The sequence below is a fragment of the Mustela nigripes genome, chromosome 4 (assembly GCF_022355385.1).
Source record: "Mustela nigripes isolate SB6536 chromosome 4, MUSNIG.SB6536, whole genome shotgun sequence".
NCBI lineage: Eukaryota > Metazoa > Chordata > Mammalia > Carnivora > Mustelidae > Mustela > Mustela nigripes.
In genome coordinates, this window is record NC_081560.1 from 92,589,932 (window position 1) to 92,614,438 (window position 24,507).

The window sequence follows — 24,507 nt, forward strand, 5'->3', positions numbered from 1 at the left end:
GGAAATGACAGATGCTAGCAAGGATGCAGAGGAAGGAGAACCCTCCTACACTGATAGTGAGAATGCAAGCTGGTGCAACCACTCTGGAAAACAGCATGGAGGTTCCTCAAAATGTTGAAAATAGAACTACCCAGTAATGGCAATACTGGGTATTTACCCTAAAGATACAAACGTAGTGATCCGAAGGGGCACGTGCACCCGAATGTTTATAGCAGCAATGTCCACAATAGCCAAACTATGGAAAGAACCTAGATGTCCACCAACAGATGAATGGATAAAGAAGATGTGGTATATAAACACAATGGAATACTATGCAGCCATCAAAAGAAATGAAATCTTGCCATTTGCGACGATGTGGATGGAACTAGAGGGCATCATGCTTAGTGAAATAAGTCAATCAGATAAAGACAACTATCATATGATCTCCCTGATATGAGGAAGTGGAGATGCAACATGGGGTGGGGGGGATTAAGTGGGTAGGAGAAGAATAAATGAAACAAGATGGGATTGGGAGGGAGACAAACCATAAGTGACTCTTAATCTCACAAAACAAACTGAAGGTTGCTGGAGGGAGGGGAGTTGGGAGAGGGTGGTGGGGTTATGGACATTGGGGAGGGTATGTGCTATGGTGAGTGCTGTGAAGTCTGTAAACCTGGCGAATCACAGACCTGTACCCCAGGGATAAAAATACATTATATGTTCATAAAAAATTTTAAAAAAATTTAAAAAGACACAATAAAGAAAATTATTAGCATATATTTAAAAAAAAAAAAGAAATGCAATGGTTGGAGTGCCTGGGTGGCTCAGTCATTAAGCCTAGACCTTCAATTCAGGTCAAGTTCCCAGGGTGCTCTGATGGAGCCCTGCATCTGGCTCCTGGCTCAGCGGGAGGCCTGCTTCTCCCTCTCCCATTCCCTCTGCTTGTGTTCCTTCTCTCATTGTGTCTCTGTCAAATAATAAATAAATTCTTAGGGGGGAAAAAAAGGAAACACAATGGTTTCCCACATTTCCAAGGCAATTTTAAGACCCCAAAAATAATGCTCTAAATGGGAGGAGCTTCACCTCCTGGTCTCACCCATGGAGTGGAGAGTGCTTCACAGACCTTCTGAGCATCCTTCTAGGATGAGCCCATTTGTGCTGGAAAATACACACATATGCTTGGCTCTCCAGGGAAGCTCCAGGATGAACGAGAACAGCCGCCCTTCTGTGCTGTTGGAGGTGTGAACCAGGAACATTGATTTTTCACTTAAAAAGAAAACATATTGTTATTGTCTACACTAAAGGAACAAAGCACTTCAAACATTTTAGAGAGAAAAGAAGAGAGCTTTATTCAAACCCAAGTCGGGACAGCTGCCTGGGAGACACAATCTTCACAAGGAAGAGAGTGCTCCAGGGGAGGAACATTCGGGGCAGGTTTCTATAATCGGTCTGTTTTGTTTTACATACAGAGTGACACATCATCATGAGGAAGAACATTCCAGAAAGTTACAGACTTTTTCTTATGTTTTCAGTATGTGCAAGTCAGTATGACTTTAATCTTATGGGAGCAGGAGAGGTTCTTTTGTTTTTCTTATCTTTATATTTGCAATAGCATTTTGGGAGGGGGAGTCTCTTTTTCTTCTCAATGGAGATGTACAACATGCGCTTGGGGCAGAAAAAGGCCCATGCTCTGAGGTTTTGCCCAGTCATTTTGAGCTTGATAAAATGTTAAAGGTAGCTTCCCTGGGAGCCCAGGATCCAGGCCCATGGATGGTAAAACACAAAAATTTCCATTATCCTTCTAATTACTACTAAAGGGAGGAACTAGAGACAAAAGTACCTTTCACAATCTTACTAATAGATCAAAGTGATGCCTACAGAAGGTTATCTGTTCCATGGTCAACACAGGTAACAAAAGTATTCCTAGAAGCTGGCCTCTGAAGGAGCAGGAGGCTGGCTGAGGACAAAGCAAAAACTGGCGCCTTGCACCCCCCCCCTTACCCGCTCCCCTCCATATGTGTAGCATTCCTCAGGCACCCCTGACTGCCATAAAACGATAAATAGTTAACTTGCAGAGATCACAATCCTGCAAGGTAGGAGTCTCCCTTGGTTTGCAAATGTCCTTGAGATTTACAACAAAGAAGTTACCTTATCAATAGCCCTAATGTCACCCTCCCCTCCATGAAAAACCGAAGGAGGCGGAGGTAGAAGGAAAAGTAAATAAAGTTAAATTTCTTCTAAACCTAAATCTCATTAACAAGGATGCTTGATAGCAGGAATGTAACATTCCACCAGGAGACTCCCAATTGTCTTTACTTGATAGTAACCAGGCCTTCAATATCCTGATAGTGCTTTTTTCGCATGCGTGGGCTAACCGGCCAGTCTGCTTTCACACACAATCCACTGAGGCCAAGTATGCCTGTTCAAACTATCAATCAATCAGCTCAGCCCCACCCGAAACTTGTTTGTATCTGTCTATAAAAATCCTGCACCGACCCAGCTCCGGACCTCTCGGACCTCTGGGCGTTATCGGCAACGAGCGGGCGCAGAGGTCCAGGTTCGAACCTGCAATAAATGACCCTTGCTGATTGGCTTTGACTCACGTCTCTGGTGGTCTTTTAAGGCGGGGGTAATACTCTATTGGCATTTCAGCCTCCTCCCTTTCTCCTGCCCAAATCTCTGAAGCACACAGATATTTAAAGTCAGAATTTTAGGATCTCCCAACATCTTAGAGATGTCTGGTACCATTCCCTTGGACTACAGAATAAAACAGAGTAGCTCATTGCCACAACACTAAATTAAAACATGAAGTCCTAAAGCTTGGATACACTGTCTTAGTTCTTTCCCTGCAGATTAAGTCATAGTCATACCATATAAATACTACGATGGTTGGGAAGTAAGTAGTCGTGGATAAGGGAATAGTTTAGCACTGTTTACAAGCATTGTCTCACTTTGTAAAAGAGGCTGAGCTGAGGGTTTTTAAATACTATTTCAGACCTGTCTTGCACCACATTTTGACATACCGTAAACTGAATCAATTTTAAAAAGATAGTCCTTTCAGTAACTTTAATATCAGAAAAATATTATGTCTCTGTTCTTGGGATCTTTTGAGTATCTTACTCAGAGATCCTCCACACTTCATGATCATGATGGGCAGAGGTGAATAGGACAGCTGAATTCATTCCAGTTGACCACACAACAGTAAAATCCTGAGACCTGAGATGTTTCCAGATTAAGAAGACCAGAGATAAGAGAGAAATAGTACCATGTATGGAATAACAGGGATCTGGAGTCAGTTTGGGGATCCCACTTAGGTTTCTGACACTCAATTCCTCTATGACTCAAATCATCTCTGAGCCCCTGTCTAAGCATCTAGAAAATGTGACTGATAATATCTACATCCAAGTAAAGACATTTAAGAGAGAGAATTCCATAAAGAGGCTGTGTGCTGGCTCTCCAGACAGGTGCTCAGGAAGCCATGATTACTATTGGGGTCTGTTTCTTTCCCAGAACAAAGAACACATGTTGAATCCATATTTCTAAGAGATGACTCCCAAGATGGTTTCCAAGCCTTAAGGAAGGTCGAGAACCTGTTATCGTGTCATATTTCACTCAGAAAGTGTGCTGTTGGACTGGTGAGGACAATACAATAGCACCATCATCATTAGTGCTGTGCAGCTTCCCATTTCCATATGGCCATGTTGTCCCCCTTAGCTCAGGGCCACCAGAAAGGGCAGCCTGGGCGGGGGGCACCATCATCACTAGGAGTGGGAAGCTTCCCATTTCCATACAGCCATGTTGTCCCTCTTAGCTCGAGGCTACCAAAAAGGGCAGATGTGGGGGGGGGGGGGCAAACCAAGGCTGCCAGGTGTGGCTGCGGCAGGCAGAACTCTGACTTAAGGTTCAACTCCTATCTGGTTAATTACACTGCTTTTCACAGACAGAGTGCCATTGTCTGCAAGCTCTGATGTAGGAAAGGATGAGAATTTCCCTTGTGACTCCCTCTCTGACCCATAGGATATGTAGGATTAAATTACATTTAATTTTTAAACATTGAGGGACTTCCCAGTTTTCTTTGCATTATGACTATGACTCAATTTCCCTGTGGTCTAAGAATATAATCTAGTTAATTTCAGGCTTTAAAATGTGTAGACTTGCTTCTTGGCCCAACATTTCATCTACTTGGGGAAATATCCTAGGAACACTTAGTAATAATGTATTCTGTACTTAATGTGTAATGTCCCATACATGTCAATAAGTCACATTTGTTACCAATGTTTCATCTGCTTTTTCTATCAGATATTGAGAAAGATATATTAAAATCTTCAAACAATGCTACTCTAGTCAACATTGCATTGGAAAATCTATCAACTGTTATAAGGCAAGAGAAACTAAAAGAATAAAAACTGAGGGGATAATTGTGACTATTCACAGATAATATGAGGGTGCACATAGAAAATATGAAATAGTCTATAAATACGCTATTAGAATTTTAAAAATGGAAAATCTGCAAATCTTAGAACCAAGAAAGCAGCCTGGGGAATGAGATTTCTTATAGAGGGAGGGAGGAACATCATAATAATGTCAGACCTGTCCACAGAGACCTGGCAAGCCATACTGAGGAAACTAAATGAGAAGAACATGCAGCCAAGGATCCCTTATCCAGCAAGGCTGGCATTCAAAGAAGAAATAATACCTATTCTTCTGAAGCTGGTTCAAAAAATAGAAACAGAAGAAATACTTCAAAATTCATTCTATGAGGCATTACCTTGATCCTAAAACCAGGCAAAGACCCCATCAAAAAGGAGAATTACAGAGCGATATCCCTGATGAACATGGGTGCCAAAATACTCAACAAGATCCTAGCCGATAGGATCCAACAGTACGCTAAAAGGATTATCCATCATGACTGGCTGGAATTTATTCCTGGGATGCAAGTGTGTGGTTCAACATTCGCAAATCAATCAACATGATAGGGTGCATTTATAAAAGAAAAGACAAGAGCCATAGGAGCCTCTCAATTAATGCAGTAAAAGCATTTGACAAAATACAGCACCCTTTCCTGATTCAAACTCTTCGGAGGGTAGGCATAGATGAGACATTCCTCACTTTCATAAAATCCATCTATGAACAGCCCACAGCGAATACCATTCTCATTGGGGACAAGCTGAGGGCTTTTCCTTAAGATCAGGAATACAACAGGGGTGGCCACTCTCACCACTGTTGTTCAACATAGGACTAGACGTCCTAGCCTCAGCAATCAGACTACAAAAAGAAAAGGTATTCAAATTGGCAAAGAAGTCAAACTCTCTCTTCCCAGATGACATGATACTTTATGTGGAAAACCTAAAAGACTCCACTCCCAAATTACTAGAAGTCATACAGCAACTCTGTCATGTGGCAGGATACAAAATCAATGCACAGAAATCTGTTGCTTCTCTATACACTAACACTGTAACTGTAGGAAAAGAAATTAGGGAATTGATTCCATTTACAGTAGTACCAAAAACTGTAAGATACCTTGGAATATACCTAACCAAAGAGGTAAAGAATCTATACTCTAGAAACTACAGAACACTTACAAAAGACATAGAGGAAGACACAAAAAGATGGAAAACCATTCCATGCTCATGGATCAGAACAAACATGGCTAAAATGTCTATGCTGCCCAGAGCAATTTACACTTTCAACACCATCCCTATTAAAATACCATTGGCATTTCTCATCGAGCTGGAATAAACCATCCTAAAGCTTGTATGGAACCAGAAAAGACCCACACAGCCAGAGAAATGTTGAAAAAGAAAACCAAAGCTGGGGGCATCACAATGCCTGACTTCAAGCTATATTCCACAGCTGTGACAGCAGGGTATTCACACAAAAACAGACACATAGATCAATGGAACCAAATAGAGAGCCCAGAAGCCAATCCTCAACTCTATGGTCAACTCATCTTTGACAAAGCAGGAATGAATGTCCAGTGGAAAAAAGGCAGTCTCTCCAATTAATGGTGCTGGGAAAATTGGAGAGCCACATGCAGAAGATTGAAACTCAACCATTCTCTTACATCACACACAAAGATAAACTCAAAATGGATGGAGACCTCAGTGTGAGCCAGGAATCCATCAGAATCCTAGAGAAGAACATAGGCAGTCACCTCTTTGACATCAGCCACAGCAACTTCTAGACACATCAGCAAAGGCCAGGGAAGCAAAATCAAAAATGAGCTATCGGGACTTCATCAAGATAAAACACTCTGCACATCAAAGGAAACAGTCATCAAAACAAAGAGGCAACCCATAGAATGGGAGGTGTTTGGAAATGACATGTCACATAAAGGGCTGGTATCCCAGATCTATAAGGAACTTCTCATTGTGCAGAAGCAAAGAGCGAGGCCCAGAGAGGGGAGGCAAACGGCTCCAGTCACAGGACTGGTCAGCAGAGGGGCTGGGAGGACAGCCCTCCTGAGCCACCATTAGCCCAGCCAGGGACTCCCTGAGCCCAGAGCGAGCCCTCCCCTGCCTGCCCAGTCACACACTGGCCCCTGAGCTGGATGACAGACTGTTCTGCGTGGCTCTGAGGGTGTTGCTGGCTGACTAGGAGAGGGAGTCCAACTGGCGGGACAAGCTGTAGCTACAGGACAGAGTGACATGTCTGAGCTAGCAGGAGCCACACTCTGGTCTCCCTCCTAGAGCCTGGCAGGGAGCTGGAGTCTGGGTGCCCAGGGGTCGGCACACAACAGGGTCTGTGCTGACCAGGGAGCCATGGCATCCAGGGAGAGTTCATTCTGCTCTCCCAGCCCCTGTCCCACATAACCTCTCCCCACTGTGGGGCTCTAGGCCCTGAACCAGGCCCCATAGGGCTGACTCAGCTGCATCTTGTAATGAGCTTGCCGCCCCTGGAGCAGCTGGATTTCCTGGGGCTGGAAGGAGGACTGGCTGCAGACAAGGACTGGGCTGAGGGATGTTGGACCTCGTAGAAGGTGAAGGATGGGGCAGGGGCTGAGCCCTGGGGCCACTGCTCATGTCTAAAAGGAGCTGAAATCCCTGAATACCCATGGGGTCTCTCATTACCGTAACAACACCCTCACGCTAGGGCAACCTGGTGGTGGGCCCCTCCTCCCCAGCCTCCTTCCCACACCTCTGTCCCAGGGTCCTAGCAGGAAGATGAAGGAGGAGGAGAGGAGAAGGGGTATGGGGTGGACTGCTCTTCCCCCTGACTTGAGTCGGCCTCCACTGCTGCCTCCAGGTCCTCTGGACCAGCCCTGCATTTAGCTGGATCCTGGGAGGCAGTCTGCATTCCCAGCCAGCTGGGTGGGGGGTATTCAGTGACCTTTGTGTCCCCAGATGTCCAACCCACCTGGCCTTGCACCCTGAGGCTTGCTGCCCAGGATGATAATGGTTCCAGGGCTAAGTGGACTTTGGGGCCACAGAGCCCTTGGCGGTATTAAGGAAACACGGGAGTCTGGTCAGGTGCGGAGTCATGGGTGTCATGCACGTCCGCCATGGGACTGGGTCATGGTACAGGTGCTGTGTGCAGGTCCCCTGTGCACACCGGGCCCTCTCAGGAGGGAGGAGTAGCCAAATTCAAACATTTCCATGTCCAACCCTCAGGGACAGTTGGGAACTTAGGGTCAAGAAAGGCAGGGACTCACCCAGGACAAATGAGGGCTACAGAGTCCAAGAAGTGGGGCTGCTCTCTAGTCCCAGGCCAGCCCCAACCCTCCCGTGAGGTTCGCTTTGGGGGTGAGAGCCCCTCAGATCCTCGGGGATAGCTTACCCACCCCATCCCATGTGGGGACATGACCTTGGGCATCCCCAGACAAGTAGAGGCGTGTGTGTGCTTACACACACACACACACACACACACACACACACACACCACTATGACTGCCTAGCTTGGGGTCTGAAGGGGAAGACACCCTGGGAGCCAGTTGGGTGACAAGGGGGAAAGAAGAAAGAGGTGGAGACAGCTGGGCCATGGGGCAGGGGCATCAGGACCCCTGGCAAGAACCCAGATCCATAGCATGGGGTCAGGAGACAGGCCAGGCTGATAGGTGGTCCCCAAGGGAGACCAGAGGGGATTGCCAGGGCACTGGGAGAGGACAGGGTCTGGGGTCTGGTGTCTATCACAATCCTGGGCTACTGGAAGTAGAAAGAGATAACCCCCCAAAGTCCAGATGGGGTTACATCACAAAAGGCCTCAGCTTACTCTTCTGTCAATGGGGCCATAGAGATGGGGTGTCCCTAGGGTCCCACAAGCTTGTGGAAAAGTCTGTTGACCTTGGATCTTCACCCCTGACCTACTGTGCTCCCAGTCCTGGGAAAATGCTTTGTACTCCCTCGAGGTCCTTCTGAGCAGAGGACAGCCTGTGGGCTTGGGGGCCTGATGACCTGGGTTTGCAGAACATGGCAGAGCACTGGACCACTGATCTAGGGAACAAGGTCAGGACCCTCCTTGTTGCAGCCCCAAGGTCCCCATTTGGAAGAGGTTCCAGAGTCAGTGCTCTTGTCAGGGTGAGGAGGACTTAGAAAAGAACCAAGCACCAGCACAGGAGAGGGAAACGGGGAGAAGGCGGGCTTCTGAGGTTTCTCATATCGCCCCCAGAGCTCCCAGGTCCTGCTCCTGGGGGACACACAGAGAAGACAGAGACAGAGAATAAACACAAGAGAGGGAACCAGAAGAAGTTACAGACTTTCTTCAATAGAGCTGGAAACAACTTCCCAACATTTTGCTCCATTCTATTCCTTAGAGCACAGTCACACAGGCCATCCACCCTGGAGGGGACAGAATTCCACAGGGATGTGTGACCAGGATTCGGGAATGCCAGGAACCGCTGTGGGGACTGCCCAGCGCCAGCGCATGGGCGCCGAGGCGGCCCTGGGATTGGGCCTAAACCTAATGGGAGCCCCTGGAAGTCTGTGTCGCCAGGGGACAAGTTTGCAATCAGTTCACTGTAACCTTCCCAGCAGGAGGAGGGTGGCTTTGCCTGACCCCAGAGCAGGCCCAGGCCCCTCTGAGCAGTGTCCTATGCCCCACCCAGCCCCCCATTCATCCTTGCATTGCCACGTGCATGTCCCAGCCTCCTATGATAACAGGAACGTATGTAGAGGTCCTATCCCTGATAGTGTTCCTAGAAGTAGCAGCCAGAAGACCCCACTATGCAGATGGGGAGCCTAGGGAGGCCCTGAGAGACACAGGGTCTGTCCAGGGTCACAGTCCTGGGCAGGAGCAGGATCCCAGTCTGAAACCAGCTCTGTGTCCTCACAGCGGGGACACCATCCACACGCAGGCCTTGCAGGGGCTGTGGGTAGGCTGAGTGGGTGTCGCTGTATGGACAGGGCATGGGGTAGAGGGTGAGCATTGAGAAGCTGGGGGAAGGGAGCCCTGAAGGGGCCCTGGTGTGAGGAGGAAGTCAGGTAAGTGGTCCCTAGGAAGCAGTGACCTCACTTCCCTGACAACAGAGCCCAAAAGAATTTGGAAGCCAGGTAACCAGGCACCCACATTCCAGACACAGTCCCCTGCTCAGCTCATTTTGTTGGGTATCTTCTAAAGGAGAACATGTTTGTGTGTTGCATCCCAAAGTCCGGAGGCTGCAGGCCAAGGAAAGCACACCCTGTAAACACTTTCCCTCCCTGGGGATGTCATAGCAGCACTCCCCACATCTCTGGTTTGGCCAAAAGTACAGAAAGGTGACACCATGAGGCTCAGAGCCAGCCCCCAGCCCCAGCGGCCTGCCCCTCCCTGCACTGGGTCTCCTCTGACGAGTCTGTGAGGCCATATGCTCTGATCTGACCTATGCAACCCCAGGTCCCCTTCCCATGCGCACGCGCGTGTGTGTGTAAAGAAGGGTCATGTGGGGTGCACCCACCCCATTCAAGAGCAGGGGTCAGATGCCTGGTGGGCAGGTCATGTTCACACCCCAGGTCAAGGCTGGCTGGGTGGGACAGGGTGTGGGGGGCTGCAAGCTTCACTGCGGGGTTTATCCTGTGTCCTGCCGGTATGGGTTCCTCTCCCAGGTGTGGGCCTGTGCACGCACAGGTCTGTGTGATCTTGGAGCAGCAGGGGGACTGGGCAGGAGGACAGTGAGGATGGCCAGGCAGGGCTGTGATGTATCCAGGCTGGTTACCGGTCCCTGGCTTTGCAAAACACCAGGGATGATGAAACAGGGAGGAGGCTGGTGGACACCGGCTCCATCTCCCTGACACAGGGAGTGACCGTAGGGGGTCTTTCCAGGAGCTGGGACTGGGGACTGCCTGGGAAGGCCTCTGACACTGCCCAGACCACTGTCCCTGCTGGTACCACACCGGACTGTGGTCCAGCATGTGGAAGGCCAAGCCCAAGCATGAGAAGGCCAGGGCTGGGTGTATGTGGGTGTCTGGGGATGGGACAGAGCTAGGCCCTACAGGCAGAAGACCCCAGAGGCAGGTATAGGGCCAGGAGCAAGGACTGGGCTCAGAGCACCCAGCAGGTGGACTGCTGGGGAGATGTCCCGTAAGGGCTCCTTCCTGGCTGTAGCTTCTCTGGGAGGCCCTGGGCTGAGCTCTATCTCTGCAAAGGCACGTAAACATGTTCTTTGCTCCAGGATCTCCAAAAAAATGAGCTGGGTGGGGGGCTGTCTCTGGAGTGTGGGGGCCTGGATACCTGGGTCTAACTCTGAAGAGCCAGAGTGGGCCCCAACTTCATCCACAGTTACAGACGGGGGGATGGTGCCTGGAGAGACTTCAGCAGGAGACCAGGAGCCATCAGGTGACCTGCCCACGGAAAGCCTGACGCTGTCCCGGAAGAGCTGGCACTGCCCCTGCCCCAGCTCCTGCTGCAATTCCTGCTCCTGTCCTGCCCCAGCCTGCCCCTGCCCCACCCCAGCCCCTGCTCCTGTCCCTGCCCCTGTCCCTGCTAGAGCAGCTCCCCCTTCCCCTGCCGCAACCTGTGCTCCTGCTCTTGCATCTGTCCCAGCTCCCGTCCCTGCCCCGTCTCAACCCCTGCCCCGACTCCTGCTCTTGCGGGGCTCCCAGGGCCACATCTAGAGCCCACAGCCCTGCTGCTCCTTGTACAACTCTATCCCAAACCCTACGGCCTGCAGCAATGTATCGTCCCCTACCTGATACATATTAACTGTTATTTTATCTCTCCATGTTCTGTGTACTGTTTATTATTTGTTTTCAATAAAATTACTTATTTTCACTTGAACACGTGACAAGCGTTAAGCACATTCCCAACACTATGCCACCACACCACAGAATATCGCAGCAGCAGGAGAACCTCTCCTTCCCGAAAGAAGACCCTGAACCCAAAGCCCTCCCTCGCATTTCTCCTCCAGCCCGGCCTCCTGCAACCCCTAAGCTGCTTTCTCTCTCTGTTCCTTTACCTGTTCTGGAAGTTTCTGGCCTGTTCTGGCCCATACAGAAACCAGAGAAAAGCAGAAAGCTGGAAGACACACCACAGAGGGCAAACGCATCGCTCACAACCCAAGGCCAGAGAAAAAGTTTCACCTGACTGTGCTCCAAACCAGGTTCCACAGGGACAGAGACAAAACATGTGCAAGTCCAGGGGGAGGTTAGGCACGTGGGGAGTATGTGTCAGAGATGCGGGAGCTCCTGGGGAAGGACTCTGGCAAAGGAATTCCTATGGAGGCAGGTCTTGTCACCCTCAGAAGCAGGTGTCTGGTCTGGGGACCGGCAGCCCTGGGGAGAATGTGAAGAACCAGAGGTCCAATGCAGGTCCCCTGGAGAGAAGGGTGATGGGCACTGCTGTCTGGGAGAACAGTGAACAGCACCCATCCCAGGCCTTAGGGGCACCTATCACCTAGCAGTGCTTGGCCTTAGACTCAGCCCCAGAAACTCTGGCATGATTTTTCACAGATGCACTGTCAGGAGTGTGCAGCAGAGCGGTGGTGGAGAGAGCAGGGAATGCAACCATGCTCATGCCCAAGGAGATGGATGGGATCCATGGTCTCAGTCCTCATGATAGAACGTCCTGGAGCTACTGCCCCAGTGTCGTCCAGGCACAGGATCCGGGAAGCCCCTCCCGAGACCCCCCCTTCCCGCCACCCTGCTCCTGGGAACATTCAGAATTGTTTGAGGAGATGGAGAGGATCCAGGGGACAGCAGGGCCAAGAAGAAGGAATGTTAGCACTGGGAGGACAGATGGATGTGCCCTGAGCCACCATCCAGGGCCCAGGCTGTGATGCCCTCGGACCGCACCCTAAATAATGTCTCCTGATGTAGGGACCCAACTTCTGTGCTTTCACTGCCTCCCTCCCTACCTCATTTATTCACTCTCACATTCAATACCCCCTCCTTCCCCTCTGCCCCTCCCTTCCCTCCCCCACTCCATCACCCTCCCTGACTCCCTCCCACCCCTCCTTCCCCTTCCTCCTCCTCCTCTCTCCCTCTCATCCTCCCTCACGCCCACCCTGGCATTCTCCTTCTCTCCCCTCACTTTCTCCCTCAATCCCTCCCCCACACCAATCCCTCCCTCTTCCCCTCCCTTCCTCCCCTCTTTTCCCTCTCTCCCTCCACTCCCTCCCTCCCTCATGCCTTCCTTCATTCAGCAGAAGGTCTGGGGTCCCTGCTCTATACTGAGCATTGGGGCTTCATCAGTGAGTAACCCCGCAAGCCACGTGGTCATGTCCATTGTGGGAGGTGATGGGAGGGGGGCTAGCAGTGGTGATGAGCACCAGGAATCTGCTCCCAAAAACAGAGGCCGGTTGCACAAAGAAAAGAATGGAGGGACCCATGCTTAGCACTTCCTCTAGAAAAATCTAGTTCTTAAAAGTGATGAAAACTAAATATATCCTAGACTTCATGCAATGTGTCAACTGGGGGCTTGTGACAACTTTTCTGTCCAAATGACAGCATTTCAGCCAACATCTCCAGGGCCTCCGAATTTTCCCAAGGGTCTCTGTGATCCTCTAACTCTTCCATCGACCTCCTGGGGAAGCTCTGTCCTGTCGTCCTCCTTGTCTCCTGCCTTTTCTGTGATGCTTCTGTAGTCTCCCCTTCCCCCACCAGGGCCACCCTCGTCAGGATTCCCATGCCCCTGGCCCGGTGCCCACATCCCACACTGGGCTCCATGAGCCCTATGTTTTGTGCAAGGCCTGTGCGCTCCCTCTGGGGTCACCTGGCATCTCCCTTGCAGCGGCCTGCATCTCCCTGCACTGGGTCTCCTCTGACGAGTCTGTGAGGCCTGCCTGCACCCATGTCATTGGCATGGAAGCGCAAGTGCAGAAGCTCCAGACGACCTGCTCCCAGTCCCAGTGTGTGTGTGGATCCTGGGCCAAGAGTGGTCCCTGAGCAGAGAAGGAGTTGGGCCCAGGGAGCCTGAGGAAGGACGTGGCACAATGAACCCCCAGGAGGAGAGTGAGCATCGTGGAAGTCTGGTGCTCAGGCCTGCTGGGAGACCACATCCCACCTACTAGATCTGTCCCCCAGGGCTGGAGGTCGCTGGAGTATCCACCCTCCCAGGCTGCAGGCTGGCTGTGACTGGCAGGGAGGGGCACGGCTGGTGTAGAGGAGAGCCCTCAGGCAGAGAAGAGGGGGCAGGCCCTCCCCCAGCAGCAGGTGCACTGGGGTGGACTAGGGTTGGGGGGCATCAGTGGACAGCAGTGTCTGCAGCTGGGGTCTCCACACAGGCCTTCTCCTGAGGCTCAGTACAAGCTTCTCTGGATGGCCTGTGCCCCCAAACACAAAGTCTGGCCTGGGACCTTCCCTCAAACTCCAACTGCCAATCCTTTGTACTCAGCTCATGCGCAAGAAATGGCCAGTTGTTGAGGTGGTGGTGGGTGCACAGAGATGTGATTTTTCTGGCCCATGCTCTAACATTGCTGGCATTTTAAAGATGTCAGGGCTTTGATTCAAAAATGGTAGAATGGGGGCGCCTGGGTGGCTCAGTGGGTTAAGCCGCTGCCTTCGGCTCAGGTCATGATCTCATGGTCCTGGGATCGAGTCCCGCATCGAGCTCTCTGCTCTGCAGGGAGCCTGCTTCCTCCTCTCCCTCTCTCTGCCTGTCTGCCTGCTTATGATCTCTGTCTGTCAAATAAATAAATAAAATCTTTAAAAAAAAAATGGTAGAATGCTGGGGACCCCAGACAGCTTTCTGGAAACCTGCCTCTGTGCCTTGTAACCCTCTCATCCCATCAGCTCTGCTCAGAAGCCCTCCAGGCCACAGACCCATGGTCTCTGGTCCTCGGACAGCCCAGACGATGTGCCTTCAAACAGCGATCCAGGTGGGCCAGCAAGACACACTGCAGATTCCAGCTAATCCCCTCCCAGAAAGTGAGGGTGCTGCTGGACAAGCTATCTGGAAACAGCCAGGTCCAGGTCCCAGGAAGACATCAGAGGCTCAGGAGAAACTGAGGAGCATCTGAAGGTCAGGTACGGACAGTGGGAATCTCAGGTGGTTTTGCCTGGGGGCAGCTCCCATCCCCCTAAAACCTGTGATGGCTCCACCACGGGATGGGGAAGGGACCATGCCTGGAGGACCCGCAGCTCCACTGTCAGAGGTCATCAACTCGATCTGTGCACAGGTGGGGAAACCCAGCCACACCCCACAGAATTTCTGGGAAGAGTAGCCATCTCAGTGGCAGCTGACCTGGGAGGTCACCTTCAGCTCCCTGAGGTGGGATCGAGGCACAGACTAGCACACTAGCCAGAAACGGAAGAAGAAGAAGCAGTTCTCCATTTCAATAGTTTCTGAGTCACCGGTTTGTTCCTATGGTTAGCGTACTATGTGGGGCCTTGAAAATGTGTTCCTCATGTTCTCTGCTGGAGAGGCGCTTGAAAAATCTCTGGTTTATAGGTAAAACCATCCAGAATTGACCTTGGTTGGCACAACCGTCATGCTGGGAAAAATATAGAGTTTTGCCCAAATACTAAAAATAGAACTCCTGTATGATCCCACTACTGGGTAGACATTTGTGGGAAATGAAGTCAGTTTCTCAAAGGAAGATCCCCACACTCTCACCCAATGTCCTGGAGGAGGGGCGGCCACCCTTAGCAACAGGGCACCCATGTGGGAAGTCGTAGGCAACCCTGCCTCCGGGAGAGGGACAAAGGGCTGCCTGGACAAAGGGCTGCCCCAGGGCTGGGCCGTCTCCACAGCAGCGCACCCAATGTCCTGGATACTAGGAGGAGACGGAGTACAGCACCAGGCCAGTGAGCGTCAGGACACACTGCCCAAATATGGCACTGTGGCAAATTAAATACAAAAACTGAGAGAACTGTGCATAGAGCAGAAGCAGGAAGGTCCCTCTGATGCTCAGCAGTCAGCCCTCCTTCCCTGAAGCAGGTCGGACGGAATACTACTCCCCTGGGGAATTTCTCTCCCCAGACTGCAGGGAGGACGTGCTGATCACCTAAGTCAAGGAATTTAGGGCCACAAAGGCTGTAGGAACAAACCTGGTTAAACTAACCTTTATCTTCCTAGTTACTTTTTTACCATTTACCAGCCCTAGCTCAAACTCCTGTGTCTCAATTCTTCATGCATTGATTGTTTCTTTGCCTAAAACATAGAACTGTCTGCTCCAATCGCCTCTGCTGGTATCCATGTTCCTGGGAGGCTCCCACCAGAAAAGTTAATACACTCTGCCAGCTTTTCTCCTGTTCATCTGTCTTTGTCAGTTTCCAGACCCAGCAGAGACCTTAAGAGGAGTCAAAGAAAACTTTCCTCTCTTGTAGCCGTGGGCCGGAGGTGGTGGCAGGGGGAGTCAGGAAAACCCATCCGGTCTTCCTGACCTTGGTCAAAGCCACCCCCTGCTGGGAAACAGCACAGGGCTGCGGGTGGCTGGGGGAGCCCCAGAGAGTCAGGTGGAACATGTAGGAAGCTCCCTGACCCCCAGCCAGGGGACATGGCCCCACTGACAAGTCCAGGGTGTGATGATGAATATTATAATGGAAGCTTCCCGAATATCAGAACTTCCCCATCCCAGGCTTCATTATTGATGCTCATTGTGGCTGCTGCTGTTGGCTTAGTGGCTTTTCTGAGCTAACTTTGTCTAGTCTGTGTTCTGTGCTGTGTGTGGCCACTGAACCCCCTGTTAACTTCTGGTCAGCTGTTAACTTCGTGGTCAGCCAGGGGCTGGGCAGAGGGGTCACCCGTGTTTCCGAGTTATGTTTACAGACTGGAGGGCCCCACAGCCTCCTCCTCAGGTTCAAATAGTCTGCTTGAGCGGCTCACGGAACTCAGGGAAACACGTTACTTACTAGACGATCTGTTCATTCAGAGGACGCAACTCACGACCAGGCAGCTGGAAGCGATGAGCAGGGCAAGGTGTGTAGCAGAGGCTCAGAGCTCCCCTACTCTCGGAGGGAAAAAGGCCTTTACCCACCTGCACTCTGACCTTCATCTGTACTTCCAAACTGATGATGTCCCTCCTTCCAGCTCATCTGTTAACTCAAGTCAAAGACCTGGCAGGCACCAAAACGACCCCTCAAATAATAGCCACTGCCTAACACCGCAAGACACCAGCAAGATCTGAAGACAATGATTGACCGCAACATTACTGACCTCCTACACCTGCCCACCGACCTTTGTCCTAGATTTTTGTCTTATAAAAGCCCAGGAGTGTTTTCAGCACCTTGAGACCATGCCAGTCCTCTACCTTCTGGTGTCCACTGCACTAAAATACATTCCTTTCTCGTGTCACCACCACTCGTCTCTCTGCCTTTGGATCTGGGACACTGTGGACAGTGCAATGTAGCAAATCAAATCCCAGTCCTGCCCCTCCCCAGGGTTCACCACCCCTGCTGCTCTTGCTGCAGTTCTGCTGTGGCTTAGTGACAGTTCTCAACTGATTTTGTCGAATCTGTATCCCTCGTCATGTGTGGCCACGGAAGTGTCTGGTCTGTGAATGTAGTGGTCAGCTGTTGACTGGGTGAGATTTCCTTAAACATCTGGAAACTTCCCTCCTTCTGGGAAAGAAAAAAAAAAAACCTTCTGGTCCTTGCAGATGGGGAGGAGGGCTCTGGGTGCGTGGGTGTCAGGATGCACCTTCAGCACCAGCCAGGCCTCCTAGCACCCTGCCTTGGCCTTCGCTTTCTACTTGCCAAGTCTGACAATCGCCAGAGGGCAGAGCCTAGGGCCTTCTCAGGTCGGTCCTGAGCAGACACCCAGCCCACGCATGCAGTGTCCCAGGGGCTCGGGAATAAGTCAGAGCTTCCAGGCCCTTCCTCCCTAAAGCTCCTCATCACTCAGCCTTTCTTCCAGTGATTCTGCTTGGTTTCTCTTTGCCCCAACTCTTATCCATAGCCTTAGGCAGCAGAGACTCTCATATGCCTTTAAATGGTTTGGACCCCGAATGTCCTCCAGTAGCCACCTCACTACTGGGAGAGTTGGTGGAAAGCAACAAGTCACAGAGGAATCCAAGGGTCTGGACTAGTGTCCCTCTCCTGAGGTGGGGACATCTGTGAGAAGAGCAGGTGGCCAGCTGGTGGGGGGGTGCAGGCACCTGGTGTGGACAGGACAGATGGGGTAGGTAAGGCCGAGCCCCCCAGGGTATGTTCCTGCATCTGGGCTGAACTGGTCTTCTAAGCTGCAGATTGGTTGGGATCATCTTCAGGCTGAGGAGAAAAATGAGGGGAGCAGAGAGGACTGAGGAGGCTCGGCTTAGACAGGAAAGAGCTGAGCCAATTCTTTGGGGGGAAAGTGTGTCAGTTCCAGGCTCATGTGGACAGAACTTGGGCCCACTGTGCTCTGTGAAATAAGCTAGTCCCTAAACGACTGATACTGGAGGAGGCCACTAGTGAGGGACAGAGAGCGCTCCAGCTCATAGAGGTGGAAGGAGCTGCTGGGGGCCGGGGCTGGGGAGGGGAATGGGGATTCGGGTCTCCTGGGCAGAGGTTCAGCTTGGGATGATGAAGAAGTGGTGGTGATGGACGGAGGTGGCAGGTGCAGAACAGTGAGTGTATTTATCGCCACTGAATTGGACCCTGAAATGTGCTTAACGATATCAGTTGTACATCAGTCATAGCACAATAGGAAAGAAGTGAGGCAGGAGGACAGGGTGAGGCAGGAGGATGGCGTGAGTCAGGAGGACAGGGCCATCGCAAGTCCCAGGAGGGCAGGGATCCTGTATCTTAGTTCTCACTCATACTCTGTGCCTTGTTGGAGCTCACAGCTGGCACTCAGTGAATGCTCGGTAAGACTCCATGCAGGCAGATTGAGGGCACAAGTGCAGACCCACCGGTGGGCGCTGAGGAATCTCAATGGGACATGCATCCAGACTGAGTGAGTGTCCACATTTCACAAGCACCAGCACAGAAATAGCCATTTAAAACCAAGGCAGGTGACCATAAGCTGTATTACAAAGCTGTGACCATCAAGACAGTATGGTATCAGCACAAAAACAGATGCATAGATCAAAGGAACAGAATAGAGAACCCAGAAATGGACCCTCAACTTTATGGTCAACTAATCTTCAACAAAGCAGGAAAGAATGTCCAATGGAAAAAAGACTGTCTCCTCAGTAAATGGTGCTGGGAACACAGGACAGCCACATGCAGAAGAATGAAACTGGACCATTTCCTTACCCTGTATACAAAAATAGAATCCAAATGGATGAAAGACCTCAAGGTGAGACAGGAATCCATCCAAATCCTTGAGAAGAACTCAGGCAGGAACCTCTTTGACCTCAGCCACAGCAATTTCTTGCTAGACACGTCTCCAAGGCAAGGGAAACAAAAGCAAAAATGAACTATTGGGATTTCATCAAGATAGCAAGCTTTAAACACAGCAAATGAAACAGTCAACAAAACCAAAAGACAACAAAAAGGAGAGAAGATATTTTCAAATGACATATCAGATAAAGGGCTCATATCCAAAATCTAGAGAGAACTTACCAAACTCAACACCCACAGAACAAATAATTCAATCAAGAGATAGGGCGAAGACATGAACAGACATTTCTCCAAAGAAGACATCCAAATGGCCAACAGACATATAAAAACGTGCTCATCAGCCCTCAACATGAGGAAATACAAGTTAAAACTATGAGGTACCACCTCACACCAGTTAGAATTGATGAGGGAGCAGGAGGCTGGCTGAGGACAAAGCAAAAGCTCCATCAGTTCCCCTCGGTAATATGCATCACATTCCTCAGGCACCCCTGACTGCCCTAAAAGAAAAACAAATAGTTAACTTGTAGAGATCACAATCTTGCAAGGCAGGAGTCTCCCTTGGCTTACAAATGTCCTTGAGATTTACAACAAAGAAGTTACCTTATCAATAGCCCAATTTCCAGAGGCACATAACTCAGTTCCTCAAGCCCTAATGTCACCCTCCCCTCCATAAACAAAACTGAGGGAGGCTGAGGTAGAAGGAAAAGTAAATCAAATTAAATTTCTTCTAAACCTAAATCTCACTAACAAGGATGCTTGATAGCAGGAATGTGACATTCCAGCAGGAGACTCCCAACTGTCTTTATGTTAGTGTCTCATTAGAGGGAAAGTGGCCTTGGCTTGATAGTAACCAGGCCTTCAATATCCTGACAGTCTTCTTTACCCCAATAGCCCTTCTGAATACCCCTTTATCCTCACCTACCCAACTCCTGTGTATATAACCAGCCACTCATCACATCCCCAGAGCAGCAGCTCTTTCTGCCCATGTGTCCTGTCCCCGTGCTTTAATAAACCACCATTTTGCACCAAAGATGTCTCAAGAATTATTTCTTGGTCATCGGCTCTGGACCTCACCCCACCGAACCTCTCCTAGATTCTAGAACTTCATCAGAATGTCTAAAATTAACAAGACAGGAAACAACAAGTGTTGGCAAGGTTGTGGAGAAAAGAGAACCTTCCTACGTTGTTGGCAGGAATGCAAGCTGGAGCAGCCACTCTGGAAAACAGTGTGGATCTTCCTCAATGAATTGAAAATAGAGCTACCCTATGGCCCAGCAATTGCACGCCTGGATAATTATCCAGTGATACAGATGTAGTGAAAAGAAGGGCCACCTGCACCCCAATATTCATAGCAGCAATGTCCACAATAGCCACACTGTGGAAAGAGCTTAGATGTCCTTCAACAAACGAATGGATAAAGAATACGGTCCATATATACAGTGGAACATTCCTCAGCCATCAGAAGGGATGAATCCCCACCATTTGCATTGACACGGATGGAACTAGAGGAGATTAGGCTGAATGAAGTAAGTCAAGCGGAGAAAGACAATTATCATATGGTTTCACTCATACATGGAACATAAAGAATAGTGTGGAGGACCATAGGGAAAGGGAGGGAAAACTGAATGAGAAGAAATCAGAGAGGGAGACAAACCATGAGAGACTCTGGACTCTGGGAACCAAACTGAGGGTCACAGAAGGGAGGGGGTTGGGGGATGGGGTAGCTGGCTGGCAGGTATTAGGGAGGGCACGTGCTGTGATGAGCGCTGGGTGTTACAGGCAACTAATGAATCACTGAACACATTAAAATCTACTGATGTACTACATATTGGCAAAGAATTTAAACTTTAAAAATTAAATTAAATTAAAAAAAATAAATAAAACCAAGGCAGAAACCATACATAACCCAGAGGGCTCCGTGCTCCTGGAGGCTGAGCTACTGGCCACGGTGGTCAAGGGACTGGGGATCTGACAGGTAGCTCTGCACAGCCCTCACCCCCAAGCCCCATGGCCATGGCAAGGTGCAGGGACTGGGAGGGAAGACCCGGCCAGAGGCCATCCTGGCTCAGGGCTGCTGCAAGACCACTCCCAACCACCAGGCAGTGTCTGTCTAGAACCAGGGAGGAAACCTTTTCCCTCGATTGTTCTTTTTAAAGATGGTTGCTCAGTCTTGACACAGAAAAACATCTGCCATAAACTTGAGCCGTTCACAGCTGCAAATGACCCAGAAGTTATCAGATCATAGTGGCCACAAAGAGAAGACCTTGTGTCCCCAGGCGGGCCTCCTGTGTGCGGGTGCAGCTGGTGCCCTGGACATGTCCGTGTGCGCAGGGCTGGGCTCCACAGTCTCCCTCAAGGGGACAGGAGTAGGAACCTGCTCTGACAGCTCTGCTCAAGACAGCACCCTACGAAGGAGACAGGACAGCCCCTCATGAGTCCCGGATGTCCAGCTGATTCTTGGGCATGGCCTGAATCGCAGCTTCTTCATGGTGGGGTGGGGTGCGTGGAGGGCAGCCTGGCTGCTGTGGGTCCCACAGGTCCTCCGGGGATAGCTGGGCTTATGGCCCAGCAGGTACCTGTTCAATGGCTCTCGTCACACCACACAACCTCAATCCCCTCGGCCAGGTCGACCCCCATCGCCTGGTGACAGGCCAAGGTCAGTTGGTAAACCTCCACCACCAACCCCCCCCCAAAAGGGCCCCATGTAGTAAATGTTGTCCTGGTCCCTGGGGGTATGGGCCTGGGACAGTAGCCAACACTGGTAGCTGAAGTCTTCACGGGACACCCGATGGAAACCGGGGTGCAGGGTGCCAAAGAGGGGGACAGGATCTCCACACCCACACGGTCCCAGAACTTCATGTCCACATCCGCACACACCAGGTCGTCCACCACACCGAGGAAGCGCTGCTTACAGAGGCAGCTGACCATCACCATGCACTACACGGACATCCTGTAGTGCGGCACACCGGGGACCTCGAGGACCACCACCCTCCAGCCCTCCCAGGGGGTGAGGGCACATGGGCCTGGCAGCCCACTGGTCCGTGAAGACCTGGCAGGTGACCCTGTGTCCCACCATGATGGGCTTCTGTGCCCTCTGCAGGAACAGGTCCAAGAAGACCACCTACCCTCAGGGACAAGGGACAAGGCTAGAGGTCACTGTCAGAGGCTGGCGGCAGGACCCCAGAGCTGGGGCCCATGGACGTGTGCACCTTCTTCACAGGGGCAGGTCCTGTGCTGCTTTAAGCAATAGCCACTCTCCCAGCCTGTCCCGAGCAAGTCTGCTCATGGGGCCTCCCTACCTTCTGCTCCCAGAGATGGGGGCCATCGGCACCCCATCATACAAAGGGTAGCCTGAGGCTTCAGAGTCAGGAAACCAACCCCACAGTCAGCATGCTGGAGCCAGGAACACTCTCCCTATGCCAAGTTCCCAGGCAAACCCTGCAGGTGCCCTCCCCTGGCCAAGCCCCTGCCAGGAGAGGAGCACCTTTGGGCACAGCCCTCCTTTCTGTGGCCTACAAACTGGCTAGCATCAGCACGGCTGGCCTCCTGCCCCACTTGGCTTGGAGTGGGCTGTCGCAGAGCTGTCTCCACCCCCATAGGGCCCTCCCATGAAGGCTACAGGGCCTCTTGCTGACACGGTCCATCAGTCAACCACTGCTATTCCTAGGGCCACCCTCAAACTCCCCCAGATCAGAAACCAGGTCCAGCACATGGGCAGGGAAGGGGAAGGAGCACCGCTGGAAGAAGAGGGGGCTTGCTTTGGCCGCAGCCATGAATCCGAGGGTGGAAGCTTCCAGGTCCAGGTGTACATCTCCCCAGCCCCAAGAAGTTGGAAGTCTTGTCTCTCTGAGGGGACTGCCTGTGGGGACAGCAGGTCCCCCATTTTCAGCAAGGTGGTGAGCCCCCTCTGAGACTGATTTTTTAAAGGTTTTATTTATTTATTTGATGGAGAGAGAGAGAGAGCTAGAGAGGGAACACAAGCTGGGGGAGTGGGAGAGGAAGAAGCATGCTCCCCACTGAGCAGGGAGCCTGACATGGTGGGGTTCAATACCAGAACAGGAGGATCATGGCCTGAGCCGATGGCAGATGCTCAATGACTGAGCCACCCAGGCACCCTGAGACTGATTTTTTCACATATGCATTAAGGCTACTTCCCTGTGCCTGCCCCATACTTGGCATCTTAGTAAATCACTCCCACAGGGAAAGTGGGGCACTACATTTAAATAAGGGACAAGGCCACACACACCCAGCAGAGAAAAGTTAGGTGATGGGGGGGGGGGGGCAAATCCAGGTCCAGCCAATGGGGGAACAAGCCAGACATGAAGCAGGGGAAGAGGAGAGTGCTCCTGGCAGAGGGCAAAGAGAAGGTCAAGGCTCAGAGTCAGGCCCAAGGCACATGTGGGATCACACACACCTGGGAGGCCCATGGGGGAGGGGTGAATACGGTGGGAGAGGTGAGGCTGGAGAGGACAGGCAGCTGGGGAGCAGATCACAGAGAGGATCAAAGGTTATGTTCTGAAAAGATCATTCTGGTTACGGGAGAAGAAGCGGAGGACAGGGAGACCCTAACCCTAAGCATTAACCCTAAACCTAACCCTAACCCTAATCAAACATCACGCTCAGTTTTGAGGACTGACATTTCTGAAATCACTAACGAGTTCATCATGCTCGCTTCCTCTCCTTGCTCAGTATTGTACTGAAAGCTCTGCCCAGAACAGTAAAGCAGGAAATAGGGAATCCACATGTGAAAGGAAATAGTAGAACTAGGTCTATTCAGAGACCAGAGACGGCAGCATCTTATACACAGAGCTTCCTTAAGAATCAACAAAAAACGATCACAGCCAGTTCCCTAATTCTGCAAAGTTACAGGACTAAATATCAATACACAGAAATCTCTCTTGTTTGTATACACTAGCAGTGAACTGTCCAAAATGAACTAAACAATTTTGTTTTAGGGATCAACACTGACCAAAACTTAAGAACAGATGTCATCAAGGTGTACATCTTGTACACCAAAAGTTACAAAACATTGCTGAAAGCAAGCAAGGGAAACCTAAATCAATCTGAGGACACCCCCAGTGTCCTGATGTACTATTGATAAGACGGCAACAGTACACAATGCAATGTGGATACTGAATGCGCTCCCAAGAAATTTCACTTTTGGGAAGAAATGCACAAGCTAATTGTAATAGTTAAATGGAATTTTAAGGGTCCACAAGATAACCAAAACCATTCTGGAAAAGAAAATCAAAGGGGAAAGGTCATACTTCCAAAATTCAATCTTAATACAAAGCAACAGTAAATAAAACATTATGATATAGTTGTAAAGGTATGTATACACCCTGAAACTAAATTTACAAAAATTTTTAAATAAATAAAATAATTTTTTTCAAGTATGCATACAGTTCAGTGGGATTTAACTGCAAGCCCAGAAATACAGCCCTTCATTTATGGTCCTCTGAATTTTGACAAGGAGGGACAACATTACACTGGGGAGACAGAATGGTCTTTTCAACGAAGGGTGCTAGAAAATTGGCTATCCATGTATGGAGGAATGGAACTGGACCCTTACCTCACACCACATATACACATTAACTCAAGGGGCTCCTGGGTGGCTCAGTGGGTTAAGCCTCTGCCTTTGGCTTGGGTCATGATCCTGGGGTCCTGGGATCGAGCCTTGTGTCGGGCTCTCTGCTCAGTGGGGAGCCTGCTTCTCTCTCTCTCTCTCTGCCTGCCTCTCTGCCTACTTGTGATCTCTGTCAAATAAATAAAATCTTTTAAAAAATAAAAATAAAATGGACGAAGGACTTGGGTAGACCCTTTTCCAGAGAAATCATAGAAATGGTGAAAAGCACATGAATAGATGTTAAACATCATTAGTCTTTACGGAAATGAGGATTCAAACCAGTTAGATGTC

At 50.5% G+C, this 24,507-nt stretch overlaps 1 pseudogene; it reads right to left on the reverse strand.

The window, feature by feature from the left end:
- Positions 1–21,019: 21,019 nt before the first annotated feature.
- Positions 21,020–22,363, reverse strand: LOC132016357 (histo-blood group ABO system transferase-like; annotated as a pseudogene).
- Positions 22,364–24,507: the final 2,144 nt, after the last annotated feature.